The sequence below is a fragment of the Neodiprion pinetum genome, chromosome 6, assembly GCF_021155775.2.
Source record: "Neodiprion pinetum isolate iyNeoPine1 chromosome 6, iyNeoPine1.2, whole genome shotgun sequence".
Taxonomy (NCBI): domain Eukaryota; kingdom Metazoa; phylum Arthropoda; class Insecta; order Hymenoptera; family Diprionidae; genus Neodiprion; species Neodiprion pinetum.
The window spans coordinates 30945265-30969087 of record NC_060237.1 but is presented as its reverse complement, the minus strand read 5'-3'; the positions used below and the strand labels follow the sequence as shown (position 1 = coordinate 30969087).

Below are 23823 nucleotides of genomic sequence, written 5' to 3'. Positions count from 1 at the left end.
AGGGAAAAGTGGAGCAAGGGTTTCAAAAAGCGGTGGGAATCAGCCCGCTGACCCAACAGTTAATTAGACGAACGTCATAACCGTTGCGATCACAACTTTTCGTGTCAACGGGGCTTTTCAGGGGAACGCAAAATTCCTCGGCATTCCACCTTGTACGTAATTTCGGACCAAATGCTACACCTTTACACTGTCCTGGAAATCGTCTACCTGCAAACATTTTCGAGTCGGTTTGCCACGAACTGATGGTGGATTTTTAAAAAGATCGAATCTTGCGTTAACCCTTTCAGTCAAAGTTGCCAAGTTTTGGCCAGAATCGTCGATTTTTCGTAGTTTTTTATATTCCACATCCGCCATATTGAATCCGCCATCTTGGATTTAAAAATTATGAATTTCTGACTTCAGACTCGTCATCAGCGAGCCGAGAAACCTCCGGCTGACAAAATTCAGGCCAAAATATTGAGTTGACAAATGTGTGACTGATAGGATTATATTTACAGATTTCCGATTCGAACAGCGCCTGATTTCTCGGCAAAAGTGTGAAAAGACCACAGAGACGGAAGGCCCGAGGAATAATATGACGATTGCCTTCTTGCTTCTTTTTTATACGCATCTATAGGTATAATCATACTCAATATCAGCGTCAATGTTTGCCCCTCAAGGAACTGGTACACAAACTAAGCGTTCGCTTTCATTCGTTCGCGTTCTTATAACAATACGATAATTCCCCTCGGTTGATTCTCCGTCGGATAATAATTGAAAACAACGTGTACCTGTGTATAGAGAGGCGGTTTTTCGGGGTGTTCAAAGACCCATTGCACACACCTAACCGTCGTTCTTCTAACGACTCGCTCTTGGCAAAACTGGGTCAGGCCTGAAGCGCAGGTTTATGTGCGCCGCGGATAATCGCAAAAAACTTCAACGGGTGCTAAATAAGCATTCAGAAGAAAAATAAGTACCGAAAGAGCAGCTGAAATAATGACACTAAAAACACGCGGTATCGCCAATCGATAAATCACTACCCGCTAAGAATCATACGAATTCAGGCATTTCTGTTAATCCGTTTCGGTGAAAAGGCTCGATTTTTTCCCACCTTTTTCTCGGCGTTATTACACAGCGAGAATTTAAATGAAATGCGAGATTACGCTTCAAATTCGGTGTAAATACGGGTTGTCGGAGAATACCGTCTATAAATTTCGATGCACGTACCAATATAATTGCTGATCAATATTAAGCTTGCCTATTTTTTAAGGTCTGTGTAGACGTATGCCTGTTTTTCGCTCGGAACTTAGATCCCTGTTATAATATGCTATATGAATGAATCAATCATAGAGATGTTTTTTTCGGGATTTGGATGAAAATAAAAAAATTAATTACGGTGCAGGTCGTGGCAAAAAAAAAAAGGAAACCACTGCATCGTGAAGAACGATCGACTAATAGCCGTTGGAAATTTAACTTCCACTGGCCCGTTTCACAAGACTATACAAGTGCCAAATACTGATAAGTCGACACGTTGGAAGATGTGCGAAGATGAGAAAATTTAAAAAGCTGAAGCATCGAAATTCCGAATGATCAAACGTTTTCGGATCTGTGAATTTCTGGCTTGGTCAAATTTCATCGCTTTGACCTTTCTTTGTTACGGATTTTCGATACTTTTACGTTCGGAATACTCGTCATTCCGATTTTCGGTTGCTCTGCTTCTTTACACCCACTCGTCGAGTAAACTACACCGGGTGAGTATATTTTAATTTTCGGAATGTAGCTCTGTCGAAACGATATTTTCCGAAATCTTTCTTCGTCGGATCTTTACCTTTCGGAACTTTGTTCTATCGTAACTTGAATTTTCGTAATCTTGCATTCCGGAACTTGGAGCCGTCGGCTTTCCGACCATTCGAAACTTTGTCGTCTCTCCAGAGTTTGATTTCTTTACTTCAAGTTTCACCACGAAATAATTCAGAATTCGGCGCTTTCGGAAGTCTTCGAGTTCGGAACTTGAACCCCGCCCCATTCTCTCAACAAAAGTCCCGGCGAGGTAAAAGGTATATGAAAAAAGGGTGAGTCCCATGCAGCGACGGCGACCTAGACCCGGTCCGCGTCCTCGTCGAAGACGACGACCCACTTCCTTCCTCGGGCACGAGTCACGGGGTACCAGCTCGAGTCCTCCACCTGCCAGGCGACGGGCCCCGCGGCGTCGCGGCGGCGGTGGCGGTGGCAGTGGAAGCCGTCGTCGTCGTCGTCGTACAACCGTGAGGCCCCGTCCAGGTTGGTGCTGCAGTTGCCGCTCCACTCTCCGATCGACGGACGTACGCGGCGTGGTCACCGCGGTCACCCTGGACGCCGACTTACGATCTTGACATACGAGGGAAAAGTTTTCGGTCTTCTCGCCTTTTCTCGTCGGATCGGTTAAAGGAGTGCGTCGAACGCGGTTGTCCCATTTTATTTTATTTATTTCACTGTTTTTACATTTTCTTTTCCCACAATTCGGTTTCGGACTTGGGCGATTGGACCTGACCGGTGGGCCCGATTACTCAAAGATACTGGGATAACACGCTAAGACGTTTGAACGAAAGAAAAATAGAAGAAAAAAATCGTCGATTGGTTCGGTTAAATCCTACTTACCTACCTACTTTCTATGCCGATCGATTAACGGAAACAATGACGTTCGATCCCGAGCTGTGTGACAAGCTTCGATCGGGATCTATTTTTCTCGGATTCGCTAACCGTGACTTTCGCAGCCGTGCGCAGGAGGATAGTGATTAAGGGGTATCGAGACTTTCGAGGTGAATCGGGGGTCCGTCGCGGTCCGAATAGCGAGGCGGTGTATTGCGATATTTGATTAATAGAATACAACTATCTGTGCCGCTGAAAGTAAGAAGCGTCGTTGTTGGACCTACTTTTTGGTAGGTAGCGCGGATTTGCGCCGGTGGCACAGAGACGAGCAGTAAGTAAATACCTAAATCAAAGTGAGCTCGCCGAGGGAATCGCGCGGTCAGGTTAACCCATTTACCGCGGAAAAGGTGGTCGTCCCTAATTACGCTCTGCTACAGCACCTTAAAAGGCATCAAAGCGCAGCGTGAAACGCCGGCCGTCTACATCCCATAATCCATCCAACCTGACGGATAATCGGTGATATCATGAGCCGGGGAAACCTGCAGCATAGAATCTGTGGTGTGTAAAAAACGATTTGGGCATCGATTTCACGGTGATATTGATCGTCGTTGTAAGCCTGCCGGCGTCGCCACATAAACGTGAGTACAACCAATAGAGTAATAAATTTTTACTAATATCGCGCGGATCCGAATCTTGTGCAGTGTGCCAGTGAGATTAATTAAGATGTACGAGTTAGACGGTCGCAATAGTGGAAAACACATGTAGTACGTACAGCTATTCGTTTTGATCATAAATCACCGTGGTTGTATCCGTTACATAGTATAGGACCCCTAATTAGTACCCTGTCTTAATTACCACGCGATGCCCGCTCAACGACAGCTGTAACGTCACCTCGCGACCGATAATAAAATCGGCGATCCGCCGTGCGAAGGAATTCGAATCGAATCCCGCTCTGCGAAGTTCAGGGAAAAGTTTCTCTTCGGAAAGAGAATGATGCTTGCTCGATGCACCGCGGACGTCTTGCGGTACTCTAATTGACATCGGTGAACCGAAAATTGCAGGAAGTGTCCGAGCGGCTCGTCACACTCCCGTGAAAAGGCATTTCGGTAACTGGGTCAGAACTTTGTCGATGCGATTCTGTTGTACTTTCACTGATTAGATTCGTTCCGAAACCTAAATGCGCCAACGAGCCGCTCCCGCTATCTGGTCACCAGTCGAGAACAACGCGGTTCCCCCTCTAGTTTTATCTATGCATGCCGTATTACGTACTAGACTCAAGTAGGTGGCCGCCTCATTGGTCTGCCAACACATGTTCTTATTGTTAGTGGACTAAGGAAGTTTTATTTATTCGCGTTAATAGATTATGAAGTCGAGTCTAAGAAAATGGTGGCGAGATCTCGTGTCTGGATCAGTTTAATTCAGCTTTCAAAATCACCGCCGATACCTCTGACTATCTTTGATTGTTTTGGGCATGTATACCCAGACCTCGCAAATGGTAGTAAAAAAAAGGGGTGAAGGTATGAATTAATCGTTAATCTTTCGTCCGAAAATAAAGAAACGTGATAGTTAACGCAAGTTACAATGTGATGAATAATTCATCCACTATGTGGTGACAGTTTGAAGGTTTTTAATGTCTGCAAATATAGCCTTTGGCAATAAACAAGTCTAAGCATATCTATAATCGTCGTGTAATCACTACTCATCGATAAATTCATTGACAGTTATAGCGGAAATATCATACGTATGCTTCACGGTTGTAGTAGATTTATAACACTGGAGAAACTTTCCGTTAAATATTGAAGATCTATTTATGCAACGTGTATTAGGAGATGTTGAGCGTATGAATAACGATTTGATAATTGAATAAACTGATCGTTGGAAAGTCGATTGGAATGATGTTGGACATCATTCTCTATTCGTTAGAACGAATGATCATAAAGGAACATACGATCGATAACAATTATAATGAATAGCTGTTAAAAAAAAAAGCCAAAAACTCTGTTGATTTTTGGTTCTAAAAAACGATAAAATCTTAGCAAAAAGAAAAAAATCCACCCTAACAAGAAAAAAAGAAAAAAAAGAAAAAACCAACTTGGGTGTAAATTCGCACCCCCAACTCATAGATAATGATGAATTTCCATAAGAAAATTAAGGATGCAAATTAACCGTCAAATTGAGGGTTTTTTTTCCGTTAGGGTAAGCAACGCATTCTAATAGCAGATAGATTGTCTATTATTATAACAGTTCTCAAAGCCGCGTGCGCGTTACAGCTGGATATTTGCGTATAACATACATTATACATTCGAGTCTGTGTACCTAGGCTAGGTTAGTAAGTTTCTCGAGGTTTACAGTTACCGAACGGCAGGTGAAATGAAAAGTATTCGCCCAACGTCTGATTCAGGCGTCTCGATACCTCTACGCATATTACACGCCCTCGGTATTTCCGCATCTCAAACAACGCGAGTCAACACTGATTACCATAATTTAGAAAACTGTGACTCATTTTTCTCTCCTCGCTTCATCGGAAAGACTAATTTTCGTTTCGGAATTCCCGCACTTTAATTTCGAAACCACGTGCTTCGAGTACGGAGTCAATTCGCGGTTGCTTTCGCTCTTGTTATTTCACTAGAGTTAGATTTATTTGAAGGTACAGACGTCTGTGACAGCGGATGGAAATCGTGCAGGATACGTATCAGTGATCACCGATCGCGGATGGACGACGAATCAGCGAATTTCAGAGTCCGATTATCGCGATCGAAGCATCACCGTGCACATCGCTGCATAACCCCATCGGGCGAACGGCGATAATATATGTTTCAATTAAAATTTTCTCCCTCGAACTTGTCGGTCTCTCGACCCTGCCGTGTAACGATGCTCGACACGCCAGTTGACTCGACTCGATCCAAGGCAACGATCAACCGGTGGCTTGATTGAGATTAATCGTTCTTTCACTTCGTATCAATTTCCACCGACAGTGCACGCGGGCTTGAAGGACGTCGGCTAAACTGGTCCACCTACCCTGGTTGATCGGTACCGCGGCAGCTGTTGCAATTCCACGTGTGATCTCTGATATCGTAGACACACGCTTCAGGAACGTTGTGTAGGTGAATGAAAATAGATCCAAGCCAAAGGAAAGGGAAGGAGAAATAATCATCCGGAGCCGATGCCTCGAAGATCGCCGTGAAATATGGATAGAAGAATACATATACCTAACGTCTATGGCGATGGGCTTGTTAGATATTGTTTATGGACGGGGCGGAGTGATTTACGGAAAATTCAGGTGACGCATGGGCTGCGGTGATTCTGGCAGGTGTTAATTACTCGCGATAAGATCATTGAGAGGCGGTGCAATATTACTTGAGGAGAAGGATAGAGTCGAACCTTATAACCGCGCGCGTTGCAGTGCAGTCGGAGTGAATAGCCCAATAAATCGTGGATGGATGCGTTCCCGCAGCCGAGTAAGGCTCGTCTTTGCTAATGGGCATATCAGAAATCACGGAGTTCGATGCCGAGGCTCCTCGGGATAGATTTAAGCCCCTTCGCGGCGAAACGCCAATACGTACGCCGCTTTCCACGCACCGTCCCGAAGTCAGGCACCGGTTCGCTTCGTTATGTCCATGTGACTCTAATGCCGCGTAATTGTAAGATGGAGACACGCGTGAGAGATCGAAGAGCGATGCCCGCTGGATATCGGCAGCTTCTGCCAAAAATCGGAGACGCTTATACTTACGTATTTCTTGCTTTCCAGTTAATTCGCGCAGGTGGCGAAGATTTTCTCAGGTTTGGGGCGCAAAGCAGAAGCGATTTGTCGATATAAAATGAATCTAACGCGCCCAACGAGGCCGGCGTCGAATTCCGCAGCCCTGCGACACCGTAGGTACAGAGGACGATAATTCGATGCAGAAGCTGGTTTGACTCAGGCGAAGAACCGTTGCTCCAAGTGCACGAGCGCGGTGCATTAAGTGCCGATAATCCATTGCGTGGTGAGCGACGACTGTCCTGGAAAACTAACACCCGAAGCGATCGAATCCAATCGAGTCCATCGACGACTGCGGTGATCGAGACCCCGTGGAAAAAGAGACGCGGACACGTACGTTATACCTAGGTTAGATAGTTTCAGGAGGAGTTGCACGCGATATTCAGCCGCGTTGCACGCGTTGCTCGTCCCGGAAACTCCTCACCAAGGCGAAGACTTATCGTGCAATTGATCGTGTAGTTCCGATAGAGCTAATGCTCGAAAAAATGTGTCGATAACAGGCAACAAGAAAGTCTAGATTCTCGGACACGCCGCCTGACCCCGCTCGGATTGTGGCTACTGAAATAAGAACAATACCAGTGCGGAGTTAGCGATTGTCTGGTAATGGTGAAAGGACGCCTTCCAATCGCGAATAATCGATAATAAATAGTCGAGGCTTGGTGAAATGATTGAGATAAAAAAAAAAAAATGTCGAACGCTTCGTGAATATTCGAACGGGTGATTCGGATAAGTTGGCGTGAATCCGCAGGACGGCGCGATTTTAACGCGAAAGAAACAGAATGACGGAAAAAGCTCGCCGTTTCTAGCGGTGCCATAAATTTCACTTGAGTACCAAGTAAGCCGGCCGATACTTGGGTCCCGATCGCTTAAAATGGTAAAGAAAGATTTCTAACTGGGGACAAAATGGCGAGCAGACGTTGCGGCAGAATCCAGCCTTGCCAATCACTCATTCAAATCTCCGGCAGCCTCGGTGTTTCTCCGCGTCTGTTTACCTCGGGCGTTCATCGATCTACGAGATAATCCGATCTAATCCACCTCCGGCCAGAATTCCGGTCCCGTCCTATCTCGCCGCGAGCTGCCCGGTGTTTTCCCCCCTTTTCTAGTTCTGTCATCTAGGTTTCTCGCCCGCATCATGACCGAGTGGACGAAGGAAAGAGAGCTCGCGCACGCCACGGAGTTGCTTCCTTCGCATGCTCGCCGTCGCCGGGATCAGCCCACCGGGCAAAATTATACCACGTGTAAAAATAATTTGAAGGCAAATTAAAAACTGAAATAGAAATAAATGAAAATAAGTTGGCACCACCACGCGATGGGAGGAGCTCGCGCGACGTATCTAATGATATACGGCGAGGCTGATTGTGAGCTACTCCGGGAGATCATCTGGCGGAATGCTCGTAGCACGAACCTCGCGGAGGTGAGCCTTGCAGGTATGTCGTGTCGTGTGTATGTACGGAGGGAACGAGGATGAGGACGAGGAAGAGGAAGAGGACAATGACTCGTGCCCTTGACACAGTTCTTAGGATGCACCGCGTGCACTGCACGCGCGCCTTCTCGTTCTTGCTCTCGTTCTTGTCCTCCTCGTCGTCCTCGTCGTCGTCGTTTACGATGAGCGGCCAAGATAGGACGGAGAGCCCGTGAGCTCGGCCGTCGCGTGGTTCGTACGACGCTCGAGCACGCATGCTGGTGTGAGCTGAGGTAAATGTGTGTAAGCGAACCGGGTCTCTCTCTCCTTTCTATGAGTACGTGTTATAGGTACTATTAGCGTTGATCACGGTAATTACACGCACGCAGGATGGACATGGGACTAAATACTTTCGACCGTTCAGATCCCTTCCACCTTCTATCTCTCTTTGGCATTAACGGTTTCTGTCTCATTTTCTACATCGTCGCAATGCTGGCAATTCCAACCAGAGGAGATGTGCCAGGGTTCAATTGTTACTAAATAATCAATAAACTGTCGAGTTGTCGGGCTTCTGTGGGGATCAAACTTTCTACTAGGTATAGCTGGTGTGCCTCCAGGGCTTTTATAACTTGTGTATACACGTGTATAATGTGTGTATATACATGTTATACATAGGTGTATACGTGATAATTTCATTGAATCTTGCTCAGGTTTAATTCGTTCCGTGCACACGATGATCAGAAATAGTGGTATTATAATTAGACAGCTTATCCGCCGAGTGCCAAAGATATATGTACAGTCGGAGAAAATATGCTTGCCGGTTTTAAAATTTTTCTTCTTCGGCATTTCAACGAGTTAATACGAAAATTGAAGAACAACGTTTCAAGTCCACAGAACACCGATTTGTAGGAATGCGTTTCGACTAATCGTAGTGTAAAGAAGCTCCGCGCTCAGTAGCCGACTAGAAATTCGACCGTGAAAAGATTTAGATTAGGAAGTGGTGAGTGGCTAACGTAGCGCCTAGGACCAGGGCACAAATACTTTCACCTTCCGGACAAAGGACGGTGGTTCCTCTGGTCAAAGAAATGGAGGCAATTAAGACGAACCTGAGAGGTTCACGTGATCGGAGTGATGAACGCCTCGAGGGCTCCTCAGCGACGTGACCGACGATGAGCCGAGGGTTCACGAGGGTATCGCTCCGCTGCTCGGAAGTGAATTAAAGAAGGCATTTCCCACTTGTCCAAGTGGGAAAGAAGAGCAACAAAACGGAACTAATAAGCGGCGCTGCACGAGATCCTTTTCTCTCTCGTTACTCCAGTGCGTTCATGTAAGTTTCTTCCTGAAACCGACTCGGCTGTTACATGGTCGTCAGGGTATAATGTCGTAGCCATACCGATAATTGAACGTGCATGCGCATGGTTATCGTACCGGGGTTTTTTCGTCGTTGTCTTTAATGGGACTGCATTTGCTGCCGACGTTGCTGGGTGTCGGTTGTTCCCGGCTTTATCATTCCAACTGACTTTCTCTAAATTAGCCATGGTAAATGTCACATTTAACTGCATTAGATGGGGCAGGTTGGGCGGACTGATTTTACTTTCAAAACGATTATCTGCCTGTGTCTACGACTTGGGTTGGTAGGTACCTACCTACGATTTGTCGGAGGTTCAGGAAGACCGCTGGATTTCGAAGAATCGCGATAAACTCATTAAAAATTATTGCGAGGTGTCGATTTATGTCAGAGATATTACATGCGGAATCGATTCCTCGGCAGGTGGTGCAAATCGAGCAGTGCTCTAAACTTGTCGTGAGGTTTCAACTAAAATTTACCGCTGCCACGGCGTAAACTCGATGGTCGCAAATCATAGTTTAACGAGTAGTCCGGTGGACTTTAAAGTTCACAGGTCGGCGCGGAGCGGAGCTGACGATGTAATCAACCGACACCGGATCAGAGGGCTGCACTCTCTCTCTGCCTAAAGCAGTAGAACAGACTAGAGCAAGTAAATTTCGAGCGGGTGTGACAGACGGCAGAAGAATGCGACGCTCGCCCAAAAATTATCTACCATCAAACTCTAACCGAGTCAGGAATATCCCGTCCTTTCCGAGATACGGACATCACCTCTTCTCTCTCTCTCTCTCTCTCTCTCTATACGTTCATGAACAGTATGGACGAGCCTCGACTTGAAAATTGAACCACACTCGTCCCGAGACCCGTGCCAAGCAACGCAGGAAAGTAAAAGCGACTCTTTAGTTGAACGGTGAATCGTGAAAGTGTGACTCGTGTACCTAGAAGACATGTAGGTACTGGGTCTCGACGAGCAACCCCGGCGTTTTTCTGAATCTTGGACTGACAATGAGCCACTGCTCATCAACGTCGTGGTAGTTCCATCGACTTCGTAGATCCGGAGCTACGTTATTGTCTTCGTCATTCAAACGGATATGGGAGAACTTGGAGGCGATTAGAGATGGCTGTTATCCTCCACGAATTATTGAGCATTGAAATTGAAATTTCGCCGCGTTTTATTATCCCGAGGCACGCATTGGCGCGGCTGCTGCATCCCCGGGGCGATGAAGCGTGAGGCCGAACTTTCCAAGAGGAAATTAGGAACGTCCCGCACGTGGACACGAGCGGCTTCGTCCAACTCGAGAGGCCTGCGACGACGATCGGCCTCGTGGGAAGACGGTCACCTTTCAGCGAAATCTGCAAACGAATCAACCGAGAGAAGGAGGAGATCCTGGGAAAAAAAATTCGGCTCGCAAATATATGTATAGGTATAACCAAAATCCGAAGGAGATTTAATTCTCGATAGTGATCCCAGACGGCCCTTAAAAACTTTCAAGCCCGGCCGTACTTAATTACAGGGTGTAGCGTCTTATCGTTTACAGCCACGACTTCCTTTACTTCGTCGTCTTCTTCTTTTTGCATCGTCCAAGGATCGGCTACGCATATTTTACACATTCTTCCGGGCAGGTGCTTTGCAATTTCAATCGATTTTTCGCAACGCGTAGTTTTTGAGTGCCGTAAGTAAAAGAATCCACGAGAATTTGGTGCATACGTCAGGACACCGGCTCCTGTATACGTATAATCAACAATAAATTCAAGTCAATGTTTAGACTACGAGATGTTCGTATCTCGACGAAATTTATGTCTGCATTAAAGTTGTTCTTTGCCTGCGTCTTGTGGAAGCATGTATTACATCAATGAAATTCCATCACGAAACATAATCTGAAAGGCTACACTGTGAATTCGCCGCTATTTAATTTGATCATTATAGTCCATTCTATTCTGGACAATTGGCGATCGCGATGCTGGATATCAGATGAGGAAATGCATGCAGCGGGATTTTCGGGTCTATGCCAGTTCCGCCAGTTCATCATCCGCCAGAAATTCGAAAACCTTTACCGTAGGTGGCGACACGTAACTGCATACTGCACAAAAGATCTGGAAGAGTGGCGAATAATTCGGTTCTGTCGATCACTTCGCACAGTAATTGCGTTCGTATATGAGAATAGCCCGCAGGAGGTCGTTATACATCATATTTGCCGACCACGACGCCAATTTTCTTTCCCGGATTGGTTTCTGCTCCGACTGCAACGCCAGGGCCTCATCTGGATAATGGACTTGGCCCTCTGTTACCCATCTGTCAATGTGCATTGCACACCTACGTGCATATCAATCACCGAGCTCTAACACACACAGTTCAGCGATGAAAGTCTGCGGTTTGCGAGTCTCTCACCACCGGCGTATCTCTCTCTCTCTCTCTCTCTGTCGTTGAGTATTGATAAATTTATTCGTGCTTAAACATAAGTTATGGAAATTACCGCTTTTGCGACCAGCCAAACAGTCTCGGCAAGCCATAAGCGGAATATGTTTGGCTGAACGCAAAACGGATCCGTAACTGCAGAGGATGTTCGTCAATGCTACTTATTTTTCACATCATCACTTTTAAACAGATTTCATTTATACTTTAATGGTCTCAGTATAGAGTTGACGAAAATTCAGACCGATTGAAATTACTTTGACCGATACTGGCTTGAGATAACTTCAAATAAATTTTCAGCTATCATCTTCTGCAACTAGTGAATATTCGGTGGAAACATCTCGACTGTCACCTTATGTTTCCCATAGCTCTGAGAGCAGGGTTGTGAATAACGTGTCACTTTTTTCAATGTATTAGCGTTTTCATTAGCCAATAATTCTTAACTTTTAATGAAAAATATATCCATTGGCCATTAAATTTCAATTTTCAATGGTAAATAATTTTCATTGAGCACTAAATTTTAATTTTGAATGAAAACCATTTCTATAAAATAATATTAAATTAACGATTAATGCATTACTTTTCGATTAAAAATTTTTACAACCCTGCCCGAGAGTCGTCGAATTTCATTGTCAGTCGAGATGCGGAGATTGTTATCGTTGCAGTACTCGCGTAGCGTTAGCAAAGGGTTCGAAAGCACGATCATTTTTCATTGACAAGTTTCTAGGGCAAAGAAGAAATTTAAGGTTCGTATCAACACTCGGAAGAAGCGGGTCAATCAAGTCGGTAAAGAATAAACGGATGCTCTGTAGTACGATTGTGAAAGTATAAAGACACGAAAAGAAAATGAAAAAAATGATGGGCCATTGTACATCCGCCAGGCTACTCGAACTCTCGCTCATTGTCAGCTTGTCAACACGGCTAGACGCGTCCATCCTCGGTTGTAATCGAGGAGACAACATCGTAGCTGCAGAGATCAGCTGTAAATCTGAGTGAGCAGCGGAACTCTTTCGAGACGAGATATTTACGGACGATTTCATGGATACCGAGAATGACGATTATTTGTCAGAGAGGTGTCCGTCGTGTCAAGTTTCACCCGAAGACTAGTGACGTCTGGAATCGAAAATGAAGACGCTGCCGCAGATAAGGCGAGTGCACCGGTTATTGACACGCTTAGACCCAATTATTGAGCGTTTTATTTTCCGAAATTATAAATTGACGCACAAATTGTGAATTACTCGATAATTAAAACCAATTGCTAGAGGGTTGAACGCTAAAAATGTGTTTTTTGGTAATTTTAGAACTAGGGATCAACCGGGCACAACCAAAAAAGGTCAATAATTGGGACACGGTGGATAACCGATACGCTTACCTTACCGGTTGAATTTTTATTTCGTTCGCGTGCGTCGCGAGTGCTTGATTGTAAGCCGGAAGTTAGCCGTAGATTTTCTTTCCCTCCGGAATGCATTGTTCCAAGTTATTTTACCTCGGTTTTGATTGCAGGTCGTCCGACCGGCCGCGAGAGAGGGCAGCAGCTATTTTTTAATTGATATAATACCTGCTGCATGATCGTTGCTGGATTGCAGCCATCGCAGCGCATGGCAGCAGTTCGCATCTTGTCTTGTGTAAATATTTTCTTCTCTTTTCCTTCGCATTTGAAAATGGAATGTTGATATGTGTGCGGCTGGCGCTGCGCTACAGACGTGGAGGGATTTCTTGGCGTGTGAAAAAGGAAGCCGAGAAACCCTGCTTGTCTAGAATTGTATATGTTACGAGCGCTCGCATAACTCCGCGATCGTTTGCAATCAGTGGTAATAATTTGACGCTAATTACCCGGGGCATATTGCAATGTATGTATAGCAGGGGTTAATCACTCAGCTCGCACAGACGTACTACACCTCATCGCCAATGGTGCGGTACAATTTTTCCTTCCATTGGATTTATTCATTGCTTCGCGTTGCTTGTTCCGATTGTCTCGGCTTTTATTGTGAGGCAATTACGCGACCTCGAACAAACGGGACTGAAGATATAAGTTACATACCTAATCGACTCGTTAGACCTTCGGATCTTCTTCCCCGTTACCAGGCTGATCATCAGTCAGCAGTGATCATCTGCCACCTCTGGCACCGCGAGATAAATATAAGCTCGCGGAAAGACGCATCATCGGCAACGAAGACGCCGGTGTCTGTGAAACTGAATTAATCCATTCGTCAAGAAATTCTGATCACCTGAACGACCGCTTGATTTTTTAATATTTTTTTTATTTTATCGAGATAATTGAAAAATTCCCGGCCTGTTAGTTCATTACGATATGCGGCTCTTTTGAATTTGCAATTTTCTTCTTTGCTTCGTGCGGTGCATTTTCGCAATTCGTGACCTTGGGCGATGGATGCAAGGAGACTTTGATGATCGGGAGAATGAGCAAGAGAGGCGAAGGGAGAGGAGGAGCGAAAGAGTGCAAGGCGAATACAAATAGAGAGCGAGAGAAGGAGAGAGAGTGAGATGGAGAGAAATCGAGAGAGAAAGAGGTGGTGTCCGTTAAGCCTTCGGTCAGCCCCCGTTAAAGAACCGTCTTTGCAGCAAAGCCTCAGTGTCCGCGACGTCCTCGTGCCGAGCGATACTCGCGCTCTTCGCCAAGCTGCTTCGGAAGAACGGAAGGTGGTGCGATCCGCCGCAACTTCCGGCGGGAGCCCGACGCGTTTTAAATTCCTCAAATCGTTCAGAGCTACGAGTTCGACGAAAATTATCCAGTGAATACCGTACTTCACGAACGAGTAAATGAATCACGTTCAAGTATACCACCATATAATACCATTGCTAATGGAATTCGTTCCGGCGTTTTAACGAGCGAATAAATTACCGGCTCTACAACGTTAAAAAGAGAAAATAAATATTACCACTAAAATGATACGGGGGCACGTCGATGTCGGGGACGTTCACTGTCTGTGTCGCAATGAGAAAAGTATTTTCGGAGTAAACCGCTTCGTAGGATAGCAGCATCAGGTATTTTCTTTATTTCTTTTTTTTTTTAACTCCTTATAATGTTTTGAAGCGATACCAATTATATCGAAACTACTTGTCAGTGTGGAAAGAAACATTGTCATTTTAATTCATGGGTTTGTAAACAATTGTAATCTATCTATAGGTACCGCGAAACAAGTTGTAAGTCGCGATTCGTGTCGAGGTGGACTAAAAAAACGATTGCAGGTACATGTGTTTGCCAGACTTCGAAAGATTTTTTTCCCTCGCTTTCGTACAGATTTTACCGCTACGAAATAAATTTTCGTCTATGAAGAGAATCGCCAGAGTGAATTTATAAGGCACGTTACACAATAATGTAGTACCTGCAGAATCGCAAACTCTGACCGAATTTAAAATCGGTGGGTACATGTTTCATTCGCGTTGTTACCGGATGGTAATTTTTTACTCATATCTTATTTTTTCGTGTTGCAAAAACCCGAGACGTGTTCTCGAATGATGATGAGCATGGTCGGACGTACAACCGCGAGAAATTTGCATTTCGCACATTAACATTATCTCGGCGCGGCTACCTGCGTCTTCGCCTTTCAAAAAATGGTGACAACGGAAAATAACTAACTATGTCTACTGTGCGTGTTATACTATCGATTCTAACACGTCGCCGGTACGAGTCCGCACCTGTAAAGAACTTGATTCTAGAACTTGACCCAATTCGTTGACTCTTTATCGGCAAATCGTTGGTCGGATCACGTTAATGTTGAATGAAAACATACGGATATCTGGTTTTCACTCCAAGGACCTCCGTCAATTCGTTCCGCAGACATAACGGGTTGCCAGATTACGAATCTCTAATTCGTCCCAACGACCGACCCGCGCCTCGACCGATAGACTGATTTGACATTTTCGACATAGGAAGGAATAAGAATTTCATTCGAACCCTTCCGATCGGTCGGGTCCCTCTTCACCATACGCTATTCAGCTGACACTCAGCTGCGAAATTGGAGCAAGCACCGAATGTGTCGATCAAAATTTAAGTTTAATCAACGTTAAAATCATGTTTCTTTACTGGACGTGATAACATAATCCACCCGAGGTGTCGAGCTAACGGTACGATGACATGTAATTAAAACGAGATGTTAATCGAGATGTGTATAATTAAAAAATTAAACGCTCGATCACCGACCGGTTAGACGGCATTAGCGCTCAATTGTCCTTTTAGCAAAATACCTGCGTAAGCGGTGAATGGATTCGAAAGACAACTAAGAGGTGGATCGGAGGAATCTATTCACGCGGAAGCGTAACGTTTTCTGGTAATCGAAACCATTCGAAAGGCAGGATTAATTAGAAATCTTGACTTGAACGTGATTGCAGCGTTGGAGTACCGACCTTCATACATAGTCATTCGAAAGTCTGTAACAATCGGTAATCAAATGGTATTACAGATATTCGCTTTGCCCTGGTCACGCCAATGTTACCTCGGTGGTAGGTAGACTCGGGGTGTGTCCAGCACGGAAACTAGTCGCGGGCTATTCATAGAGTTAATGGACGATCATGGTCCGGCGCTAATCGCGTACTATACTTATGTATGAAGCGGCAATAATTACCAGCAACAAAGATGCAGCTGTAAACTCTTCTCAGAGAGTTCGATTTTCGCGGTCTGAATCGATCTGAACTAGACACGTTGCGGGTTGCTAGGAACGCCAACGTCTTCCTCTTTCGCCCTCTGATCCTGTAGCAGCCACGGGAGCGCATGAAAGATTATAATTTCCTGCGAGGTATTCTCTTCATTCAGCTATGCAACGAATGGAAGAAAATCGGGGTAAAGAAAAATAGTCAATTGACTTCCGATCTCTCGACGTCTCGTCGTGACTCGATAGCCGTTTCTGCAAACTATCGCCGGTCAATCGTTCTACTCACAAGACTAAATATCATCGTAAAAGTCGCGCTTTTTGTAGGTAACCGTACGTCGAGCTCTCGCGATCAATGAGGATGTCGCGTTGGTTCAGCTCGACTGTTACGCTGCAGTAAAACTTCGAAATGTTACTGTTGTTGTTACTGTACTGTTAGATACAGTCCTGTCCATGTCGGACCGTTCGCCACGTATATCCGGAGGAACAAAAAGTCCCGCGGTTGATACAGTGGACAGCGGCGCGGTGCTCTCGCTCCATTGTATGTCTCTTCCTCTTCCTTTTTCTTACTCGTCGTTTTCTCTCCTCCGGCTTTTTACTCATCGTCTTCTTCTTCTTCCTTATTCTTCCCTTCCTTTTCGCGAGCAAAATCGTACAGGCTCGCTAGCAATCAGCCAAAGTGGTCGCTTGTCGGGTAACTGGATTGAACAACGTACCGAGCAAATCGAGCACTGCAACAGTCTCGAGATCCTAACCGCCACCCTATGCTCGCACCTTTTTCACGCCCCATTATTTCATCCTACTCAATTATCGAAGGCGAGGAGAAAAAATAAACGAGAGTCAAAAGAAGCTCAACATCGGTGTACCAGACCAATCATTTTTAATTCAAATCCGTGTAAATTGAACATGAATAAATTTCGTGTTTTGTGTATAACGCGGTTGCTCCTGAGTCTTCCATTGTTAGGAAATTCGATTCACTGCTGGACTTTATTATAAATAAATAATAAATTAATAAATAGATAAAACAAGTGCACCTCTGCCTATTGGCGCAATGGGGAAAACAATGAAATTCCACGATCAATTCCACCGTTTTTCTTGACTTTATCATAAGCCCAAATCTTGCGCTCTGATTGGTTTATCATAATAGATTTACCACGAAGCGAAAACGTACTCTCTTAATGCACACGAATCCATTTTGCTCCATAGCATATTGCAATACTCGGGAAAACACGTTTAATAGTCAAAATAGAATAATGATTGCTCGATCACTGGGAAGTAAAGCTTCCTAGACTTTGATCGTTGGAATCCCGGAATTGGTTGGATCAACCGATTGATCGCTCCTGGCAACAGAAAGCCGCTTGCTTCAAAGTGGACGATTACGCGGCAGGATGATCGTCGCGGAACTGATTCACATCTTCTGCGAACTACTGGGCGTTACCCAGCATGCTGCTGGTCACTCACGTAGCCAAGGCTTTAACAACTTGTATCAATTACGTTATGGGTAGCGCCATTCGTACCACTGTAACTGGGATCTTCCACGTTTTTCGCATAACTTTTACGGCGGAACTGAACGGGGGAAAATCGCCTTGTAACAAACCAGCGAATTGAATCTTTGATCATAGATTTCCAGTAACTCCGTCATTTACCGCGGTATCGCCTAGGCGTTATATTCAATTAATTATCAACTCAAATCACGTCCGAGGACTTCCATCCCCCCCTGCACGTGTTCTTGGGTCGTCAACTCGTCCGCCACACACTGAGTCGGCCGAGTTGTAGATTATACGAATCCAGGTCCGTTATAGAACGTCCAAACGACATGAACGTCAATTACCGTTTGGTTCCCGCCTGCAACAAAGGACCCCGCAGAATCCTTATGGAAATTGGCTGCCGGTCGAGTTAGCTGAATTTTCAGTATCTAGTGTAGGTATACCCTCCTGATCAAAAGTTCTCACGAACACAAGTCCCAGAAATCATTAGTTTCAAAGATATAGGCTTTGGAAGGGGGGTGTGTGGATTTTTTAATATCTATGGATTAAGCGATTTTTACGAATTACAAAGCTTCAAGGGGGACTTGAAATCAAATATGTCAATCAAAAACAGCACAGCCGATTCACAGAAACTCCACAGACGCGTGAAAACCGGGACCAGTCGATTACTGCAAGAGTCGGAAGGTCTCGTTCTTCACGCGAAATCTGACGTTGCACCTCCTTCCGGTAAACCAGTGACTTTATGATTGGAATCAATGCATTGATGCAATCAGTCACAGCCTCCTGCCTATCTTCAAGAATTAACCGTGTAGTATTTTCAGTGATTTTGTTGATTTCAAGTCACTTTGAAGCTTTATAATTCATGAAAATCACGAAATCCATAGATATCAAAAAATTTGGACACCATTATTCCGAAGCCTGTTTCTCGAAAATTACTAACTTTTGGGACTTTTATCCATGAGAACTTTTGATCGGGAGGATATGTACCTATTATAACATCCTGAATATCCAGCCAATTCGACCAAGAGCGAATTTCCATAAGGATTCTGCGGGGTCCTTTGTGCAAACACATACGATGCAATTCCACCAAGAAGTTACTGAACGGAATTGAAGGCAAAATCAGTCCCGTTTTTCACACGCAAGTATTATCTTCATCTTTCGCACCTAGATTCTTTCGTCGAGGGGACATTGACACGTGAGTCGAAACCTGCTTGCCTACAAGGGTCACTCGATACTGTTGCATACCTACCTAACACTTGCCTTTGAACTCGAAAGGCTGCCGTTATCGATCCCTGGGGCTTCGCGTGCGTTGACTCTGATCAGGTTCCAAGGCGATGCCAAATATCTGGTGCACCGGGAAGGCCTGCGCTATCGGGCCTGCATTTCAACAAGGAATACGTCATAGAACGCCGTATACATGACACACATAATTACGTGAAGGATGATGCAGGTGAAATTAACGTCCGGAAATAACTTATGTTACATGACAGTGTCTATTTATTCCGTAGTTCACGACGTCTTTCATTATTTGAACGGATCTGTGATACTTGGCTTTGAAATGTTCATTTCAATGGCCGTGGGCACAATTTTCTCTATTGTTAATAAATGTGAAGTGTAAAGGCCGCTACGTGAGAACGTGAATGTAACAAAAACTCGATGCATATTCTCGATTTTTGCCTCTTTCGACATTTATTTATTTTCATTTACCATCTCATAACTTTTTCCTCTTCTCTATGTACTCAATTGGTCGTTTTTCCAACATGTACTTAAGTCTTCCGTAAACCGAACTATGACCGTACAGCTTCAAATTTTAAGGACGATTACCACCGAGACTGATTCATTTCGAACCACTGTTGCATCTAGATCTTGATACGATTGCTGCCTACCTACAACCGGTGATCCAATCTCGAGTTATCGAGTTTCAAAGTGAAGCCGAAATAACTTCAGTACTATTCGTATCGTAATTTCACTCTCGCAACTGCATTAATGAAATGAAGCGTTACGGGAAGCACTAGACCTGACTCTGGTTCTTATCCATGGCACACTTTAGATAATGAGAAACAAATCTATTTCCCGTGTAGAATAAGAGAAAGTAAAAAACACGGTCAGCGTCTCTCGTATCAATTTTGATTCGAATTACTCGTATTCGTGTCAGTTTTTGCTGTGCTTTTGTACTCGCGCGATTCCCTGACGTGCACGGCGGCGGTCCACTTCCAGTCAGCTATTTCCCGCAATATCGGCACGGCAGAGCGTCGCTTGCTTTACTCGCGAGTTTACTTCGTCATGTATCGGGAGCATCGAGATGTTACGCCATACCCAGCCCAATGGGCTATATAATGTAGACACCCGACTAGCGATGGCTTTGATCAATCGTCGAACAAGAAGGAGGCGGATTTGTTGACCCAGCGTCAGGTGTGGCCTCATGCCTTTCGAAACAGGCCATTCCACGTGAGTGACGTAGAGCAGCGTTTGGATTGAGAAAAGGGGTGAGAGAGACGGCAGTGCGGTTACGAACAAGAAGAGCCTCAGCATCATTCCAGAAAAGTGGAAAAGTTATGACCGAGTAAATCAATCGGCAGACCATCGACGTCGTGCTCGTTTCTCTCGCTAGGAGGTCGAGACGTTCTTAGGACGTGTGTGTGTGTGTGTGTGTGTGTGTGTGTGTGTGTGAGAGTATTTGCCGAAACGCGAGGAGTGAGAGGGGCGAGCGTGTAGTTTTGAAGGGGATCCGCGGAGCGAAGTTTGCCTGGAAGTTGAATTGAATGTCGGCGGTACGAGATCCGTAGAGGCTCAACAAGACGGGCCTGTGTTTGTGCACGAATGTGCCATTCAGCCGGCAATCCTACGGGAGAAAACAATATCTCAGAAGCAGAGCCTTCCTCGAGTCCGCGTGTTCCACCTCTTGTACAGGTGTTTTATGAGTTATAGCAACTCTGTCTGCGCGTCAGGCCGATCCTCCATTTCCATAACTCTATTACCTATCTCCACTTCTATTTACGTCTCCCGTATTCCATCTATGCTCGCATCTACATGCATATCATCTTGTTCCAGTTGAATAGGCGGCGAGAATTTTTCGTTCCCGCGTTCCTTGAGTGATGCACATGTACGAAGTAAGGTTAGTGTATGACCAGTTATTGACCCTGTCCCAATTATTGACCTTTTTGCTGCGCTTGTTTGATCCTTAGTTGTAAAATTGCCATAAAATAAATTTGTTGTGTCTAACCGTGCAGCAATTGGTTTTAGGCATAGAGAAATTTACAATTTGTTTCTCCGCTCGCAGCTCGAGGCCAGACTCGTTGTACTAATCGAACCCATTTTTCCTTCTACTACAGCGTCACGTCGTCCAAGCTGTACTTGGGACAAACTCTTTAATCATTTACAGACGCTGCGAGACCAGCTGATGAATTACCCTCGGTACCGAAAACTCTTCAAAAATCTTTGATTGCTCAAGCGTATAGAGTCCGTGGTTGCATGCGTGCGCTTCTTCAGCAACAATATTCCCCGCCTCACTTTCGAATTCCGTCTGGTGCGCCGTTACGCGTGCGACGTATGATGTGCACCAGCAACTGCACGCTCTCTGGTCCCTCTGAGTGAATCCTCCTGAGGTCTGGCAATCGGACGCAGTCGAAACTTATGTGATTGAAAGCCGAAATGAATCTCCAGCTTAAGTGCAGTTCGTTCCATCAATCTCAAGCAAGAAATCTTGGTGCCTGCATATAATGCGATTCTTGCAGCGGTCGAAGCATTCAAACGTTAACCTGCAGTATTCGTGGTGCGGTATAAAATTTGTCGAAGTGGGCGTGGTTAGCTGATGGGAGAGTCTTTCTCTCCCTCCTCACTTTGATAGATTATGCACATCTTTCGCGCACACATAGGCAATATGCTTCTTAGTTTTTATTATTGCTACCTTGACGTTATAACTGCACGCTGTGTTCCTTAATTAGTTTACAATGGGCCAGCAAATGAAATGAGGGACTTTCTAAAAAATTACTGAAATCTCTGAGCTCGTCTCGCTCGATATCGCGTCACGGGTGTATACCTATGTGTGCACACTCTATCGGTCATATGGACTTCGTACGCCATACGCACCGTGTTGTACAACGTATACACACCTACTTAGTGCGAGCTCCCCGTCCGCATCCGGTTCCTCGCTAGGTTCTATAAGCGGAGCAATAATTAAACACACACAGCCTTCGGCAACCTCTCTTCTCACAGCGTCATCTTACGAGCTGCTAATTTTTCATTCGCTTATTTCAATATCCAAATGCGAACCTTCCGTTCATTGAATTATGAACTGCCGGTTGGTTTCATTGAAAAATCAGTTACGTACCTACAACTTTTCACCAGACGGAATCGGAATCCTGGATTATACTCGAACTCTTGACCCTCGAATCGCAAAATCGAAGACAACCGGAATCCATTACATCCAGAGTTCAAACTGTAATTGAAGAAACTCTAGAAGCCTTCAACGAATTCCGGCAACCAGCTGGGCCGGAGATTTAAACACGTCAGGGCATAATATGGCATATTACACACGCGTGCACGCGTCTATATATTGGTAAACGTACGTACACGAGGTATATACGTGCTCGTAATTACGTCGGTGATATTTTTTCCCAAGGTTTTGTTGTTTTCTTCGCCATCTTACCCGCGTTGGAAAGCCTTCGGGAGGCAAGGTGGCTCACGAAGAAGCCAACGAGTAGGGGAAGAGGAAGAAGCTGAGGAGAGAGAGAGAGAGAGAGAGAGAGAGAGAGAGAGAGAGAGAGAGAGAGAGAGAGGTGATAGAGAACTGGCATTCTTGACCTAGCGATGCGTGACCGAAGACTGCAGAGCGCGATTGGTTCTCCACGATGTGCTTGTAGGTACTTAGCCAAGCACCTCGCCCAAGTCCTGAACGCCGAAGTCCGTGCGAACTTGAAACGTGAGATTCCTTATAACCGGACGGCATGAACGCGGCGTGCATAGCGTTGTTCGACTATCAGAATTTTGAGCTCTGGTAGCGTCGCAGAGGCGCCGGCAGGTTCACGACGAATTCCTTCCTTTCCTCCCTGCATTGCCGTCTTCTTTCCTCTTCTATCTCCCTTTCCTCGCCGCTTCGCCAGCCTCTCTGAACTTAACTGAACTCAAATCAACTCTCACGCAGACGCGAAGATGTTCGCACTGCAGTCTGTAGTATGCATCGTATTTCGGTGCATATAGTGGCCGCTGACCAGCTAACCATCTCGCCTGGAGTAAGAAGGAGTTTGCGGTCGCATGGCCGCGGCTCACTCGGGTTGTGCCAATTTCGTCGAACTTCTCTGAAATACGTAGCTGCAGCCTGCGACCACCGCTGGCTGCAAACCTGCGTGCAGACGTCGACCCTCGGCATCCTGTATTTCTGCCAGTGAGCCGTCGCGTGCTTTTCGTTTTCCCCGTTGTTAACCATGTCGTACACGATGTAAAGAGCTCAGGTATCCTCTCCTGCGGGCGGTCATCGATGTTCCACAAAAATTTTCCTAGTACTTTTAAGTGTAAGCCAATATTTGACCACTGGCGTTCAAGTCCCTGCAATGCACCAACGCGGCAGCTATTGAATCTTCTAACAAACCGTTAAGCTACTGACGACGCACATTATGTCCACAAATATAATAATATGGTGTAGAGGTCACGCAGCTAGCCGTTAAAAACTCCGACAATTAATAATAACGCTCGCTAACAAGACCTGATCAATGGACAAACCTGTAAGACGAGACGTGGCGGGTATGCAGAACTTATCGCGTAACGTGAAGTCAAAGCTCAGATTTAAATGCCAGACTGTTATGGATGATTGCTGATATATATAAATAAATCGAGATAAATTTGCAAGACTTACCACTTGCCGTATTTCTCATTGAGGTTCGTTAAAAATTCTCCACTCTTTCTGGACTCTGTCGTCTGAATTCCAAGGTACTGGATCATGTTCCGAAGATGTGAAGAGTGAACACCCTGAATATACATGCACGGAGGTGTACATACACGGGATTTTCCGCAGCGTATAAATTACGGGCTGGATGTGTAAAGATCATTCTGGCACTAAAATCCGTGTTCGGCAAACGCGGCCACATGCGGGGCACTGTAATTTCTCTCTTGGTTTACACCGCGGCGAACGTTGTACAGAATCAAAGCGTCAAAATATATGCTTATTAAGGAGCACTAAAGAGAAAGAAGGAGGGACAGAGAGAGCGAA

At 45.3% G+C, this 23823-nt stretch overlaps 1 protein-coding gene across 2 annotated transcripts in view; it reads left to right on the top strand.

Moving 5' to 3' along the window:
• The first annotated feature begins 2267 nt into the window (after window positions 1-2267).
• Window positions 2268-23823, top strand: part of LOC124221736 (serine proteinase stubble) — a 28612-nt gene continuing 7056 nt past the window's right edge. The window contains exon 1 of one of the 2 annotated variants that reach the window (XM_046631989.2): window positions 2268-3245. The gene's annotated coding sequence lies outside the window, so the exon portion shown is untranslated. Of the gene's footprint in view, window positions 3246-14131; window positions 14528-23823 lie in introns of those variants that run through there. The other variant, XM_046631990.2, reaches the window with a different exon arrangement.